The following is a 12,880-nucleotide window of genomic DNA, read 5'->3' on the forward strand; positions in this document are numbered from 1 at the left end:
ATAATGCAGCTATTGCGCTGTGGTTTGTCACCAGGCGGGAGGATGCTTTCATCGCTTGTAAAAGTCCAGACTGATCTATAATGACTTATCCTACATACGTGAGAGAGACACCCGTGAGATAATAATCGTTCAAATCACACGTGTGTATATCATGTAAATGAGGTCATGTCAAGCAAGTCTGGCAGGGACCTGTTTTTTCACTGCGTATGATGCCAAAGTCACCGAGACAAACGTCATTATAGAAACACAAATTGCGCTCGCTAATTACCCTCGATGAATCTTTAGAACTAACACGTCACGCCACACTTTCAGAGTGACGTTTCTTTGCTTTGACGTAATAGATTGCACGAGGCTTTAGAAGAGATCGAGGTTCCAAAACAAGCGTCTTCAATTTAGCTGCCTCGAATGCAGGACATTTTCAGTAAAATACACATAAGTACAGTATGTAGGATAAACAGAATACTACATGGCTTGCTGTGTCGTACCAGATTTACACTCGTTGCTTTTTCAAATAGTGAACAGCTCGCTTTCGCTCGCAGTTCAATATTTAAAAAAAACAACTCGTATAAATCTGGTACGACACAGCAAGCCATGTAGTATTCTCTATTTACACGATAGTTACGCGGGGAGGAGTGTACCGTTCAGTCTGACACCCTTTAGGCATAAGATAATAACATTGCAAAAAAAAGTATAAATATATAAATAAATAATGAATAATAAATAAATGATAAAGATAAAAAGAAATACAAAATGATAAAATAAATAAATATAAATAAATGATTTACAAACCAAACCTTAACAACATGCCCCCCCCCCCCCCCCCCCCCCCCGAAACAAAAAAGCAAAATTATGCAATCTGTGGATCTCAAGGATGACCTCCGGGGCTTTGAAAATGCCGGAAATCCGCATAAAATTGGCGATAATGATGTCAAACTTCCTCTTTTCTACAAAATGTAGGAGTTGGTGAACGAGGTCTGTCCACTACAGTGTCCACTCGGGGGTCTGACCAACGGATTGCACGTGTGATATCGTAACTGTCCCGATCCGCCACCTGTAAACCATCAGTTTCTGATCACAGACACCGCCAGGCTTTTACATACAGCACAAACACCCTTTCGTTTGAACGCTTATATTACCGCTAGGGGACACTCTAGGTGCTCTCCATAGAGAGCGAGCATTTTTCAAAGAATATAAGCAAGAAAATTAAGGAAATTTATTTTGCGTGGACGTATGGGTATCAATCCGAAGCCTCGTTATGGCGCTAGGCCTAACTTCCAAAACCTAAAGAATAAATTGCCAGTTTCGCCTTGTGATACAAACATTGTTAAAACACGAAAGAATTCTTGTACCTGACATCAAGTCAAAGTCATTAAAAAGTTTTGAAAGTTTAAAAGTATGGAGCCCGGTGGGTGACTGAGTTGACTGGTGCGTGTAAGATGCAGCTCTTTTTACATTTAGTCAAGTTTTGACTAAATGTTTTAACATAGAGGGGGAATCGAGACGAGGGTCGTGGTGTGTGTGTGTGTGTGTGTGTGTGTGTGTGTGTGTGTGTGTGTGTGTGTGTGTGTGTGTGTGTGTGTCTGTCTGTGCGTGTGTGTGTGTAGAGCGATTCAGACCAAACTACTGGACCGATCTTTATGAAATCTGACATGAGAGCTCCTGGGAATGATATCCCCGGACGTTTTTTTTCTTTTTTTCGATAAATACCTTTGATGACGTCATATCCGGCTTTTTTGTAAAAGTTGAGGCGGCTCTGTCACATCCTCATTTTTCAATCAAATTGATTGAAATTTTTGTAAAGCAATCTTCGACAAAGGCCGGACTTCGGTATTGCATTTCAGCTTGGTGGCTTAAACTAAATTAATTAATGACTTTGGTCATTAAAAATCTGTAAATTGTAATAATTTTTTGGCTCACGTAAGTGTAGCCTATGCGATCGTAACTTTGTCTGTCTGTGCGTTTGTGCGTTTGTGCGTGTGTGTGTGCGTGTGTGTGTGTGTTTGTGCGTGTGTATGTCTGTGGTAGAAACTTTAACATTTCCGAGTCTATGTGTGAGTGGTTATCCAAGACTATGGATAAAGCTCGCATAAGATTACGTCACGGTCAAAAGTGTTTGACGTCAATTAATGCATCATGACGGCATGCCTCCCTGTAGTCTTTCTCTCTCGCGTGGTGTGTGTGGTCTCGGTCATTGTTATTTTGAGCGGGCCGAGACTATTTGGCAGTCGTGTCCCTGTAAGTTGGCTACATGCAGACAGACAGATCTAGATCTAGTGTCTCTCTTTCTTGCACAGTGTCACCTAAGCTTACTGTGTGTGTGGGTGTGTATGTGTTACGGAGTGAGTGAGTTTGTGTTACTGTTTGTTGATTTCTTACGGGAGCCTTGAAGGCTTCGCCTCTTGTTTTTATATAAAACGATCCAAATTTACGTTCATCTTATTCTACATCATTTCCTGATTCAAAAAACATATAAATATGTTATATTTGGATTAAAAACAAGCTCTGAAAATAAATTAAAACTATAAAAATTATGATCAAAATTAAATTTCCGAAATCGATTTAAAAACAATTTCATCTTATTCCTTGTCGGTTCCTGATTCCAAAAACATATAGATATGATATGCTTGGATTAAAAACACGCTCAGAAAGTTAAAACGAAGAGAGGTACAGAAAAGCGTGCTATGCAGCACAGCGAAACCACTACCGCGCTGAACAGGCTCGTCAGTTTCACTCCGTTTTGCACAAGCGGCGGACTACGGTCATTGTGAAAAAATGCAGTGCGTTCAGTTTCATTCTGTGAGTTCCACAGCTTGACTAAATGTAGTAATTTCGCCTAACGCGACTTGTTATTTGTTGATGAGGAAGTAAGCTACCAAAAACCATGCACATTTTCTCTGTTTAAGATGCTGGTCGACTGAGATTTTGAACATATGATACTGTTTGTTGCTGTGCCTGGTAGATTGAGTATTGCGCGCATAAAAACGTACTGCCGGAACAGGGCTACCATCACATCACATGAGCTGGATCTTACCATTGCCCAACCAGACTGAGTTGAGTTTCTGCAAATCGCTTCAGTTTCTTTGAAGCAAACCGCAACTCGGTTTGTGTCACTGTCAATCATTAATTGTATTTTTGATAAAGGTTCGCAATACCATGTTATTGCAGATCTGGAGTCACTTTGAAACCGCGATCGAACGACTCAATGATCATGTGTGAATAAAGTGGGCCACACGGGGCCCCGATGGCTCAAGGGTTGAATAAACTACAAGAACTTATCTGTGTACCAACTATAGTACGTTGGGCTTTGCAAGAGAAATGGCTAGCCGCGTAAAAGCCTGGAAAGATCATTAATTTTGTTGGTCGACATGAGCGCTCGGACGGGGAGCCGGATGCTGAAATTGTGTGTCATTTCTCGTAACTTTTTGTTTGTTGTTTTTCCTTTTGTTATTTGAAAGTAAGGCGCAGGTTGGGACGGACAGAGAAGAATGGTTACTTGTTCATCAGGCATGGGTTGACCTTGAAACTGATGTTGGCTGATTTTGAGGCGTTCCAAATGTCGCCACTCACCTTGACGATACGCACGCACGTCGTCGGAAGTTGTTGTGTGGTTCTTGCAGCACGTGTACAATGTCTCCTCGCCTTCTTCCACTAGTTTTCTATGTGCGCGCGCAGTATGCGCAGGACGGTCACGTGCCTTTCTATGCACGTGCACCAGCCATTACTAAACAAACACGGGACGTCACTCTGCAGGGTACAAACCCAAAAGCGAAGTAATACCAGATGGAACCACGACACAGAGGGGCCTTGAGAACGAGAGAATAATCAGTGTTGAGACTGCAGATCGTTTAGAATAATACAATAGTTGTTGACAGTTTTCATGTCCGTTCTGTCTGCTTCATTTCAAATAGGGTGTTATCTAAAGGTCGGACTGTGCGATTGTTGAATGGTTGGCTAAAGGCAAAGTCTTTCCCGTGTGCGGCTCACCATCTCAACTTGAGATCGGGCCAGGTATTTATTACACCCCCGGTATAGGGTTGTGTATAGGATTCGGTCGATGTGTTTGTTTGTTTGTGTGTGTGTTTGTGTTCGCATATAGATCTCAAGAATGAACGGACCGATCGTCACCAAACTTGGTGAACAGGTTCTATACATTCCTGAGACGGTCCTTGCAAAAATTGGGACCAGTCAAACACACGGTCAGGGAGTTATTGGTGGATTAAGATTCTACAAGGACTTATAGAGGGACATATTAATGGTCAAAGGGAAATAACCTTCTCAGTTGGTGGCAGTGAGAATGGTTATTTCCCTTTGACCAACGGGGGTGTTTTTCCTACCTCGGAGGAATTTCTTGTTTAACATGGGATGAAAAAACTTGAATCCCTCTAATTTGACACACACTAAAAATCTACATCCCCACTGCTTCTTGGTCAGAGTGAGAATATTTTGATGAATTTGTTTGTTCGTTCATGGGCTGAAACTCCCACGGCTTTTACGTGTATGACCGTTTTTACCCCGCCATTTAGGCAGCCATGCGCCGCTTTCGGAGGAAGCATGCTACGGTATTTTCGTGTTTCTATAACCCACCGAACTTTGACATGAATTACAGGATCTTTTTCGTTGCGCACTTGGTCTTGTGCTTGCGTGTACACACGGGGGGTGTTCGGACACCGAGGAGAGTCTGCACACAAAGTTGACTCTGAGAAATAAATCTCTCGCCGAACGTGGGGACAAACTGACGCTGACAGCGGCCAACTGGATACAAATCCAGCGCGCTACTGACTGAGCTACATCCCCGCCCTATTTTGATGAATGAATTTCATTGTTTGCCACCAGTGTCAGTGAAGATATTACTTCGTAACAAGAATTCCAACTCTGCACAGTGCTCTAGTATGCACCCACTCTGTGAATGTTTAGTGGGATTTTTAAAATCTAATTTTAATGTTTTCAAGTGGAGGGTTGACATTATCCAATGTAAACGGCTGGCCAGGTCCTAAACAGGTAGTCGAATCGCTTACAAGGGAAGGACTGTGCGTTTAACTGTTCACAGGGAAGACAATGGGATATCTGCAATGACGGGCGGCAACAGGTGTCGAAGACAACTTGCCGGTGTAACACGAGAAAATTACTCCCACGAGATTTTTACTCCGGACTAAAAATTTCGTACGAAAATGTTACTCCCTTTACGAAAAACGTACTCCCCCATTTCACGAGAAAATTACTCCCCGCGACAGGTGAGTTCCGAGTAAACATTTTGTACAATAATGTTACTCCCCTGACGAATAAATAACGAATAAATCACTTCACCCTAACACGAGCAATTTAACTTCCCATGCCAGGTGTACGAAATTTTTACTCCCTTGTTCCCTGTTAGTCTTGGTGGTGGAAGGGGTGGAGGGAGGGTAGCGCGACATTCGTTTGCGCGAGATCACATATCGGCATTATCCCTTCGCACGCATCCCATTTTCGCGTTCGAGATTTATACTGGAAGTAAAAAAAATGGGGAGTCAAAATTTTGTGGACGGAGTAATTTTTTCGTGCCTTGGGGAGTTCTTTTCTCGTACGAAATGTGTACTCGGAGTAAGAATTTCGTACGAAATTTTTACTCCGGAGTAAATTTTTCGTGGAGTAAACATTTTGTGTTACACCGGCGCTGGGTTCAAGTCCTTGCAGGGAGAACGGACCCAAACCGATATGCGGGTTCACTTTTAAGAAGGAGGTGCACATTTCACTGTGCTGAAAATAACGGACATTTGAATTGTAACATAATCATATACCTTACTAAACTTTGAGCTTTTCCGGAAAACAAGAAAGTATTTGGCCTACCGCAGCGGCCTGACATCCTTCCCTGGAGTGTCTGTACAATTTGTGAGGGTGCCCAGGTGTCTGACCAACACTGGGGGCTCATTGATTCGACAAAGTCTGGCGGCGGAACGAAGTTCAGGGGTGGATGTTGCAGTGAGGGCTGGGACGGGGCGGCGTGGGAGCACACTGGGAGAAGGAACAAGCGTCGGGACAAGCAAAAAGAGGATGAAACAAACAAACAAAAATAAAATAAATACATAACGAAGAGAGAGAAGAAGAAAAAAAAGAAACAAAAGAGAAAAAAAAAGAAAAAACAAGATATAAAAAAAATATAAATAAAATAAAATAAAATATATATTTGGGAACAACATCAGTTTTAAGAGAGTTCTGCTGGTAACGTCTGAGATCTTTTTAGGAGAACCAAGATGTTCAGGCTTTATTGTTGACACACCAAAATTCCCCGACCGACCCCCCCCCCCCCCCCCCCAAAAAAAAAACCTTTCTGTTGTGTAAAATGTATATCTCGGACCCGTATGTAAAAGTTTATAAATGTTGCCGCTATTCTAATTCTTTGTTGTCGATTCTGAGCAGATGTCACATAATCCCTGAGAAAGAAATGTTCCCTCCAAAACAGGGTGCCAAACCAAAACGAAGTTTTATTGATGGTAAAAAAATCAACGTTCTTCCAGTTTGCTCACTTCATTTCAATCAACTTCCATTTTTTGTCTTGACGACTTCATATACTGACCAAGGAGTAAAGAAAAATGATACGGTAATGCTAAAGTTGATATATTAACGTTAAAAATAAAATTCAAGATTTTTGTCATGCCTACCTAAGAAACATGGTTGAATACCAAGGCTAGGACAGGACTGGTCTGGGGCCGGGACAGTAGAAAAACAGGAAATACCAAAAACTCTCAGCTTCAGTGTCAGAGAAAAGTAACACGTGTTCACGCCTACACCTTTGCATGAGCCGTGAAAGAGTTGCGCCCCTTGAAACTTGAGACGGCCTGAGGCAAAATAATATTGACAGTGATAAGTAAACTGTCAATCGACCAGAACAATCAATAAGGCGAACAATGAACTCCGATCACAGGCGGAAGGTATCGTCCACTGGACTATTACTATCACAGACAGACTACAAGGTATGTCACTCACCTTCGAGTCTTCTGTGTTCTTGGAGTCGCTTCCTGGGGAAAAATATTGTTCAAGACGGTTTGCCTCTTCCTACAGTCTGTGTAAGGTCAAATAAATACAGTTGAATGATTGTTTGAACTATTATGTGCCTTTAGTTTTCAGCTTCCGTCCGCTGCAGGTTGTTTTTAACCATCATTTGGACGAATCTTCGTTTGCGAGCCGCTAATCCACTTGAGGACAAATCATGTATCCGCACCGAATATGCATACCAGCGCTCATTGGTCTAAAACATATGTGAATATTGTGCAGCAAAGGGAAGCCACCCACGGGAAAATAATCATCGAATATCCTGTTATTAACCAATGAGCGCTGGTATGCATATTCGGTGCGGATACATGATTTGTCCCCAAGTGGATTAGCGGCTCGCAAACGAAGATTCGTCCAAATGATGGTTAAAAACAACCTGCAGCGGACGGAAGCTGAAAACTAAAGGCACATATTAGTTCAAACAATCATTCAACTGTATTTATTTGACCTAACACAGACTGTAGGAAGAGGCAAACCGTCTTGAACAATATTTTTCCCCAGGAAGCGACTCCAAGAACACAGAAGACTCGAAGGTGAGTGACGAACCTTGTAGTCTTTCTGTGATAGTAGTAGTCCAGGGGACGATACCTTCCGCCTCTGCTCCGATGTGCAATTTGTGCAGTGTCCGCTCGATATGATGTTTTTTTTCTTTCTAAGAAAAACCCACCCACCACAAATAGCAACAAGAAAAATGTTCATTCAAAATGAACAGGCGTCCATGTTATTTTGATGACAAACATGTATTGATACAGTTTGTTGTATAATTTTGCAAGTGAATATGTGTTTATTGGCTGCATGTTTCACTAAAACGCAGTAAAATAAAAACTTTTTCGTTGCTTTTGTTGTTTCCTTTGATTGCAACCAAATGACTGAAAATTAAGTGGAAGACACTTTGAGATATAAGGAATCGGATAGGCCATGACACGAGAAGGTGTAGAAATCTGCTTGCAGACAGCTTTAACATGACATCACATATTGATATATTTTTTAAAGTTTTTGCATATTACCCCATTTTTGAGGTCACGTTTTAACTTTGGTTAAGTGTTTGCCCACAACTGACATTAGATTACATTTAAACATTTTACATTATTTTTCTAGCACATGTTCATGTTAGTCTGCGCCATCCATTGATCACAGAACATCCACATAGGAAGAAAAGGTGTTTGACTACTGAAATAAAAATGTTTAGAGAAATGTAGAAAGAGGTGAACAAAATGCAAGATGATTTGGTATGGAATTTAGTTGTATACGTGAATGAGGTGTGAAACGTATGCAGAAAGGAAGATGTTTATTTGCGATGAAAGAAAATAGATATAATAACTTCATACTGTAGTAAAAAAACAAAACAAAACAAAAACAACCAGTAATCAGCCAATCAATTTCAAATGTTCATTCAACAGTAACCATATACATTCGACAATGGTCCTCTGTAAATAAAAATTAAAAACAAATCTGCTTGGACAGAATTGTTGTTATTTTTGGGAATAAGAAAATATCAACTATCTTGAGATGCATCCTCTTGCACAAAAATAATGCAAGTTAAGGAGTTACGTCCATATGCGTAAAAAGTTAAGATGAATATATGGATCAACAATTACCTCCCCTACTTGCATTATATATTTTGGGCAAAGCTACAGGAATAGTGTAATGATATTTTAAAATAATTGTCACATTGCCTTAAACATTTGGATTTTGACATGGAGTATTTTACGTAATGTGTACATTTTAGACATGGCAACTGAAGGAAAAAAAAGTGGAGAAAAAAAACCTAACATTTTGTGGGACACATTTTGTTATTTGGGTGACGAAACCATGTAAACTTTTCCTTCACAACAGACAAAATTAAGAGGTTTTTCTTTTAACAAACACAAAGAAATATGTCTTTACCTTCGAACAAGCACAGAAAGTATGTGTTTTTGTTCATAAGACCATACATTTTGTTGTTGTGGAGATATGGATTCAACTGCAGAAAATGTGAAACTTTGCTAACAATTCCCATACCTGACATTTTAAAAGTCTAAAAAGTGCCTCCCACTAGCTTGTCACCAAATAAACAAAGTAGGTTGTAACAAAATTGCAGATTAATAAAAAAAATAGTTCAATCAATAGTATATGTCACACCTGCCATTAAACTAGTAATTTCCATCACTATCCTTTTCAGGCATTAAAAATAGTTCAAAGCAGCTATAGCCCCACATGGAAGTAAGAGGCTCATTCACAAGCTAGTTAAAAGCTTTTCATTCTTTTTGTTTTTCTCAAAAGAAAGTTCATAGTATGACAACAGTATTCACAGCAGGCAGTTTTAAATCACTCAAGGGTCATTCTCAAGGTGTGTTCACGAAATACATTGTAATTTTAAACAGAGACAATTATCAGTTCACGCTTGAAGATGATTTTACTGACCAAGTTTCTCCCCATATATTTCATAACCCTGCAGGTGAAAATGGGAATACCAGCACAGAATGACTGTCAGTGAACATTTAATACCAACACTTCAAACTACATCAATGAAAATCAAAAAGTGGAAAAACTCATACTCTGATAATTGTTGTCCAAGTGTTTCAAACTACATCACTCATCATAAAACAGAAGCTGTGACTTGGATTTAGATAAAAATCAACACGCGGAAAAACTCATACTCTGATAATTGTTGTCTAAGTGTTTGTGTGGTTAAAAAAACAAACGTACCTGATCCTGAATAAAATCAGAGCAACCCATATGATCATTAAAATGTAACCATTCACTGGTCCATAGGTATACTCTTTTCAAAAAGGAGATGGGTATGGAAGAGGCAGTGCTTCTGTTAGTGATTCAAAGTGCCAGACATCCCATCCTAGTGCTGTGAAATGGATATAAATTATATATATATTCAATATTTCATGGAAGCTTACTAATATTTGCATGCAAACATACTGTGACAGTACTAATACAGTAAAAGCATTATTGAGGGTGAACAGCCTGCTTTACTTGGTTTCAGTGAGGAGTAACAATACTAACAATAACAATAACATGCCTAAGTTGTGAAATGTAAGTACTTAACCCCCCCCCCCCCCCCGGACACTGGCAAAATTCCAGCAGAATGTCCCCCACCTTCGCTGACGATTATCCACAGTTTATACAGGAAGTGTGCAGGTAGGTTGTCTGCCTCTGTGTCGGTTTTACCTCCGCGGTGTAGACGAAAAACTTTTCCACTTCTGCCACAGGGCGAAAAGTCTCGTTTTGGCACTTTAACTTGGCATATAACATCAAACATCACGTTAATCAACTGAATTGTGTGGCATTATACCTATGCGATTCATGTCACATTAGAAAAACTGCCGTAACGCAATAAAATTCCTGAGATGTTAGTATTATGCATAACACGGTAAAACATCGAGTTTTGGTGTCTGCGTTTTGGACGTTTTCGCTGGGATTACGGAGGGCTATTCACATCGTGTTAAACAAGTTGTCGCAGTGAGCAAAACACCAGATAACGTCTGGAATTATGACAAGTTATTGCAGTGACTTAAACTCGAAGTTAGCTGTTGGTTTTGATGTGTTTCACTGCGTTTTCGTCTTGCTTTTGTTTCATAATGTTGTTGCTGTTGTTGTTACTGTTGGGAGCTATACATCACATTTTTGTTCCCCCAAAAATTTATTCTTGATTAATATCAGGACGCAAACCATCCCCTTTACTTCACACACACACACACACACACACACACACACACACACACACACACACACACAATCTACTCCTCAGTTTGCAGCGTGGCTTCGACACGCGCGGTCTGCTGTAAAAGGCCCTAATAGAAATCACCCGCTAGGTACACGCGCACTCAAGTTAACCTCTGCTTTGACCTGTGGCTGTGTGCCAAGAGAGAGCAGAACACACACGCCGTAGACGAGATAAATAGGTGCTTGATTTTGGTATTTTGATTTTACATAACATTAAACCTTTCTTGGGGTTCATGGTCATGGCAACAGCCATAATAATATTATATCATGTATAATATTACATTTCAGCATATGTGAATTACATGTCATCATAACAAACTGTCATACATTTTTATTCCTCATCATTCTGATTGATCACAACCAAACCTACTATCAGTGGACACATCCAAATGCAAGCGCCTGTTCTTGACAAATTGCCACAGTGACTGATCTAAAAATATAGGTCCTTTGCCGCCACGGACACTGTTTGGCCTGTAGGTAAAATGTACAATGTATTTTCTGATTTGTGCACAAAAGCTTTTTTTCTTTTTTTCTTTTTTTTAACATAACAATGTTTAATGTTACTGTATGTTTGAAAGACCATGGTCACATTTGTAAAACAAATGTTAAATTAAAAAATAAATAACATTTTGGTTCATGATTTTTTCCTACACCTGTGCTAAAACTAAGAAGTAAAAATGTCGGTATATAAGTCACTCAAAAACTTCAAAGTATGAATGGTTAGAGTTTGTTGCGGTTGACCCTGCACAGTTCGACCTACAATGTTTTTGTTGAACAATTTTGTCCAAAAAAAAAAACAAAAAAAAAGTAAGGGCAGTAACTCAAGACGTAAATGTGGCAGTGTCCCATAGGCAACCGCAGAGTTATCCTGTCCATAGGCAAGCGCTTACTTGATCCCAATTACTAGGCGTCTCCGGACGCCTAGAAAAACACGAACAACGTGTCAGCGAGAAGGTGGGTTTTTTTTTTAAGCCGACGCTTTCAGTCATTCTGCAAATTGACTGGCTTTGTTCACTTCCGCCAAAAAGGTCAACCCTCCCGTCAAGAGTCACCTCCCCTTGTTTGGGGAAATTTCGAGTAGTTCGCTTTAAAGAGTTATCTCCCCTTGTTTTGGAAAAAAATTCTCGTCCGCTTAAGAGTCGTCTCTCCCTTGTTTTGATTCCATCAAGGCCAGGGTAGTCTGCACCTCCCGACGGCACAAATCATATGGCGATTAGTCCTATTGAAATTGGAGCCCATTTTCTCTGCTAACTGGCTTGGAAAAGGCTGTTGGACTCAGCACAGTGCCTCACCCTAGCGGACGATGCAAAGACCACTGCGACAGAGACGGGAGACAACTGCTAGGCAAACAAAGGGTGGGTTTTCATTGCCACGGTTGAGTTGTCGCGCTGAGAGTGTCGAGTTATGAGCGACAGCAACGACTGGCGAATCCCTCCCGAGTGAAAGTCAATAGAGGTTTTGTTTTTTTGCATGCAAATTCGCCTGTCACTGACTCCCCCCCCCCCCCCCCCCCAAGTAAAAACATTACATGGTGTGTGTGTGTGTGTGTGTGTGTGTGCGTGTGTGTGTGTGTGTGTGTGTGTGTGTGTGTGTGTGCGTGTGTGTTTCGGACTGTGTGTCCATCCGTCCGTCTGTCTGTGTTTGTCTGTGACAGTTTGCCTGCGTGTGTTAGTGTGTGCCGGTCTGTATGTCACAGTTTACTATCGTGTTATGTTCTTTCATATATATAAACAGTACATTTCAGTCGTCTACCCAATGCAATGTTGCCCATAACAATACCTTATTTCTTCCGTACACAATCGTGCATGGATCTGCCAATGCTTTTGCATGGGACAAAAGCACCCTTCCACTTAGACAATTACCAACAACCAACAGCCTGGCTGAATCCTGTGAACAGTTGGAATAATCGCTGATTTTATTTTGCAGATAAAAATAGGTGTCATTTATGACATTCAAAAACATCCGTGCCTGCACGTCAGTGCTCAGAAAGAAGCCGGGCTGTTGGTTTTTGGCGCATGTCCCAGGAGATGAGTGCTCTGTAGGGATTTACCATGATTTACAAGACAGCCTGCGTAAGAGGGAAGGTGCTTTTAAAGGCGCAGTACTTCCCGTGTTAACAGTGTGGCTCACCAACTCT

Source organism: Littorina saxatilis, linkage group LG15, assembly GCF_037325665.1.
Source record: "Littorina saxatilis isolate snail1 linkage group LG15, US_GU_Lsax_2.0, whole genome shotgun sequence".
In the NCBI taxonomy this organism is placed as follows: domain Eukaryota; kingdom Metazoa; phylum Mollusca; class Gastropoda; order Littorinimorpha; family Littorinidae; genus Littorina; species Littorina saxatilis.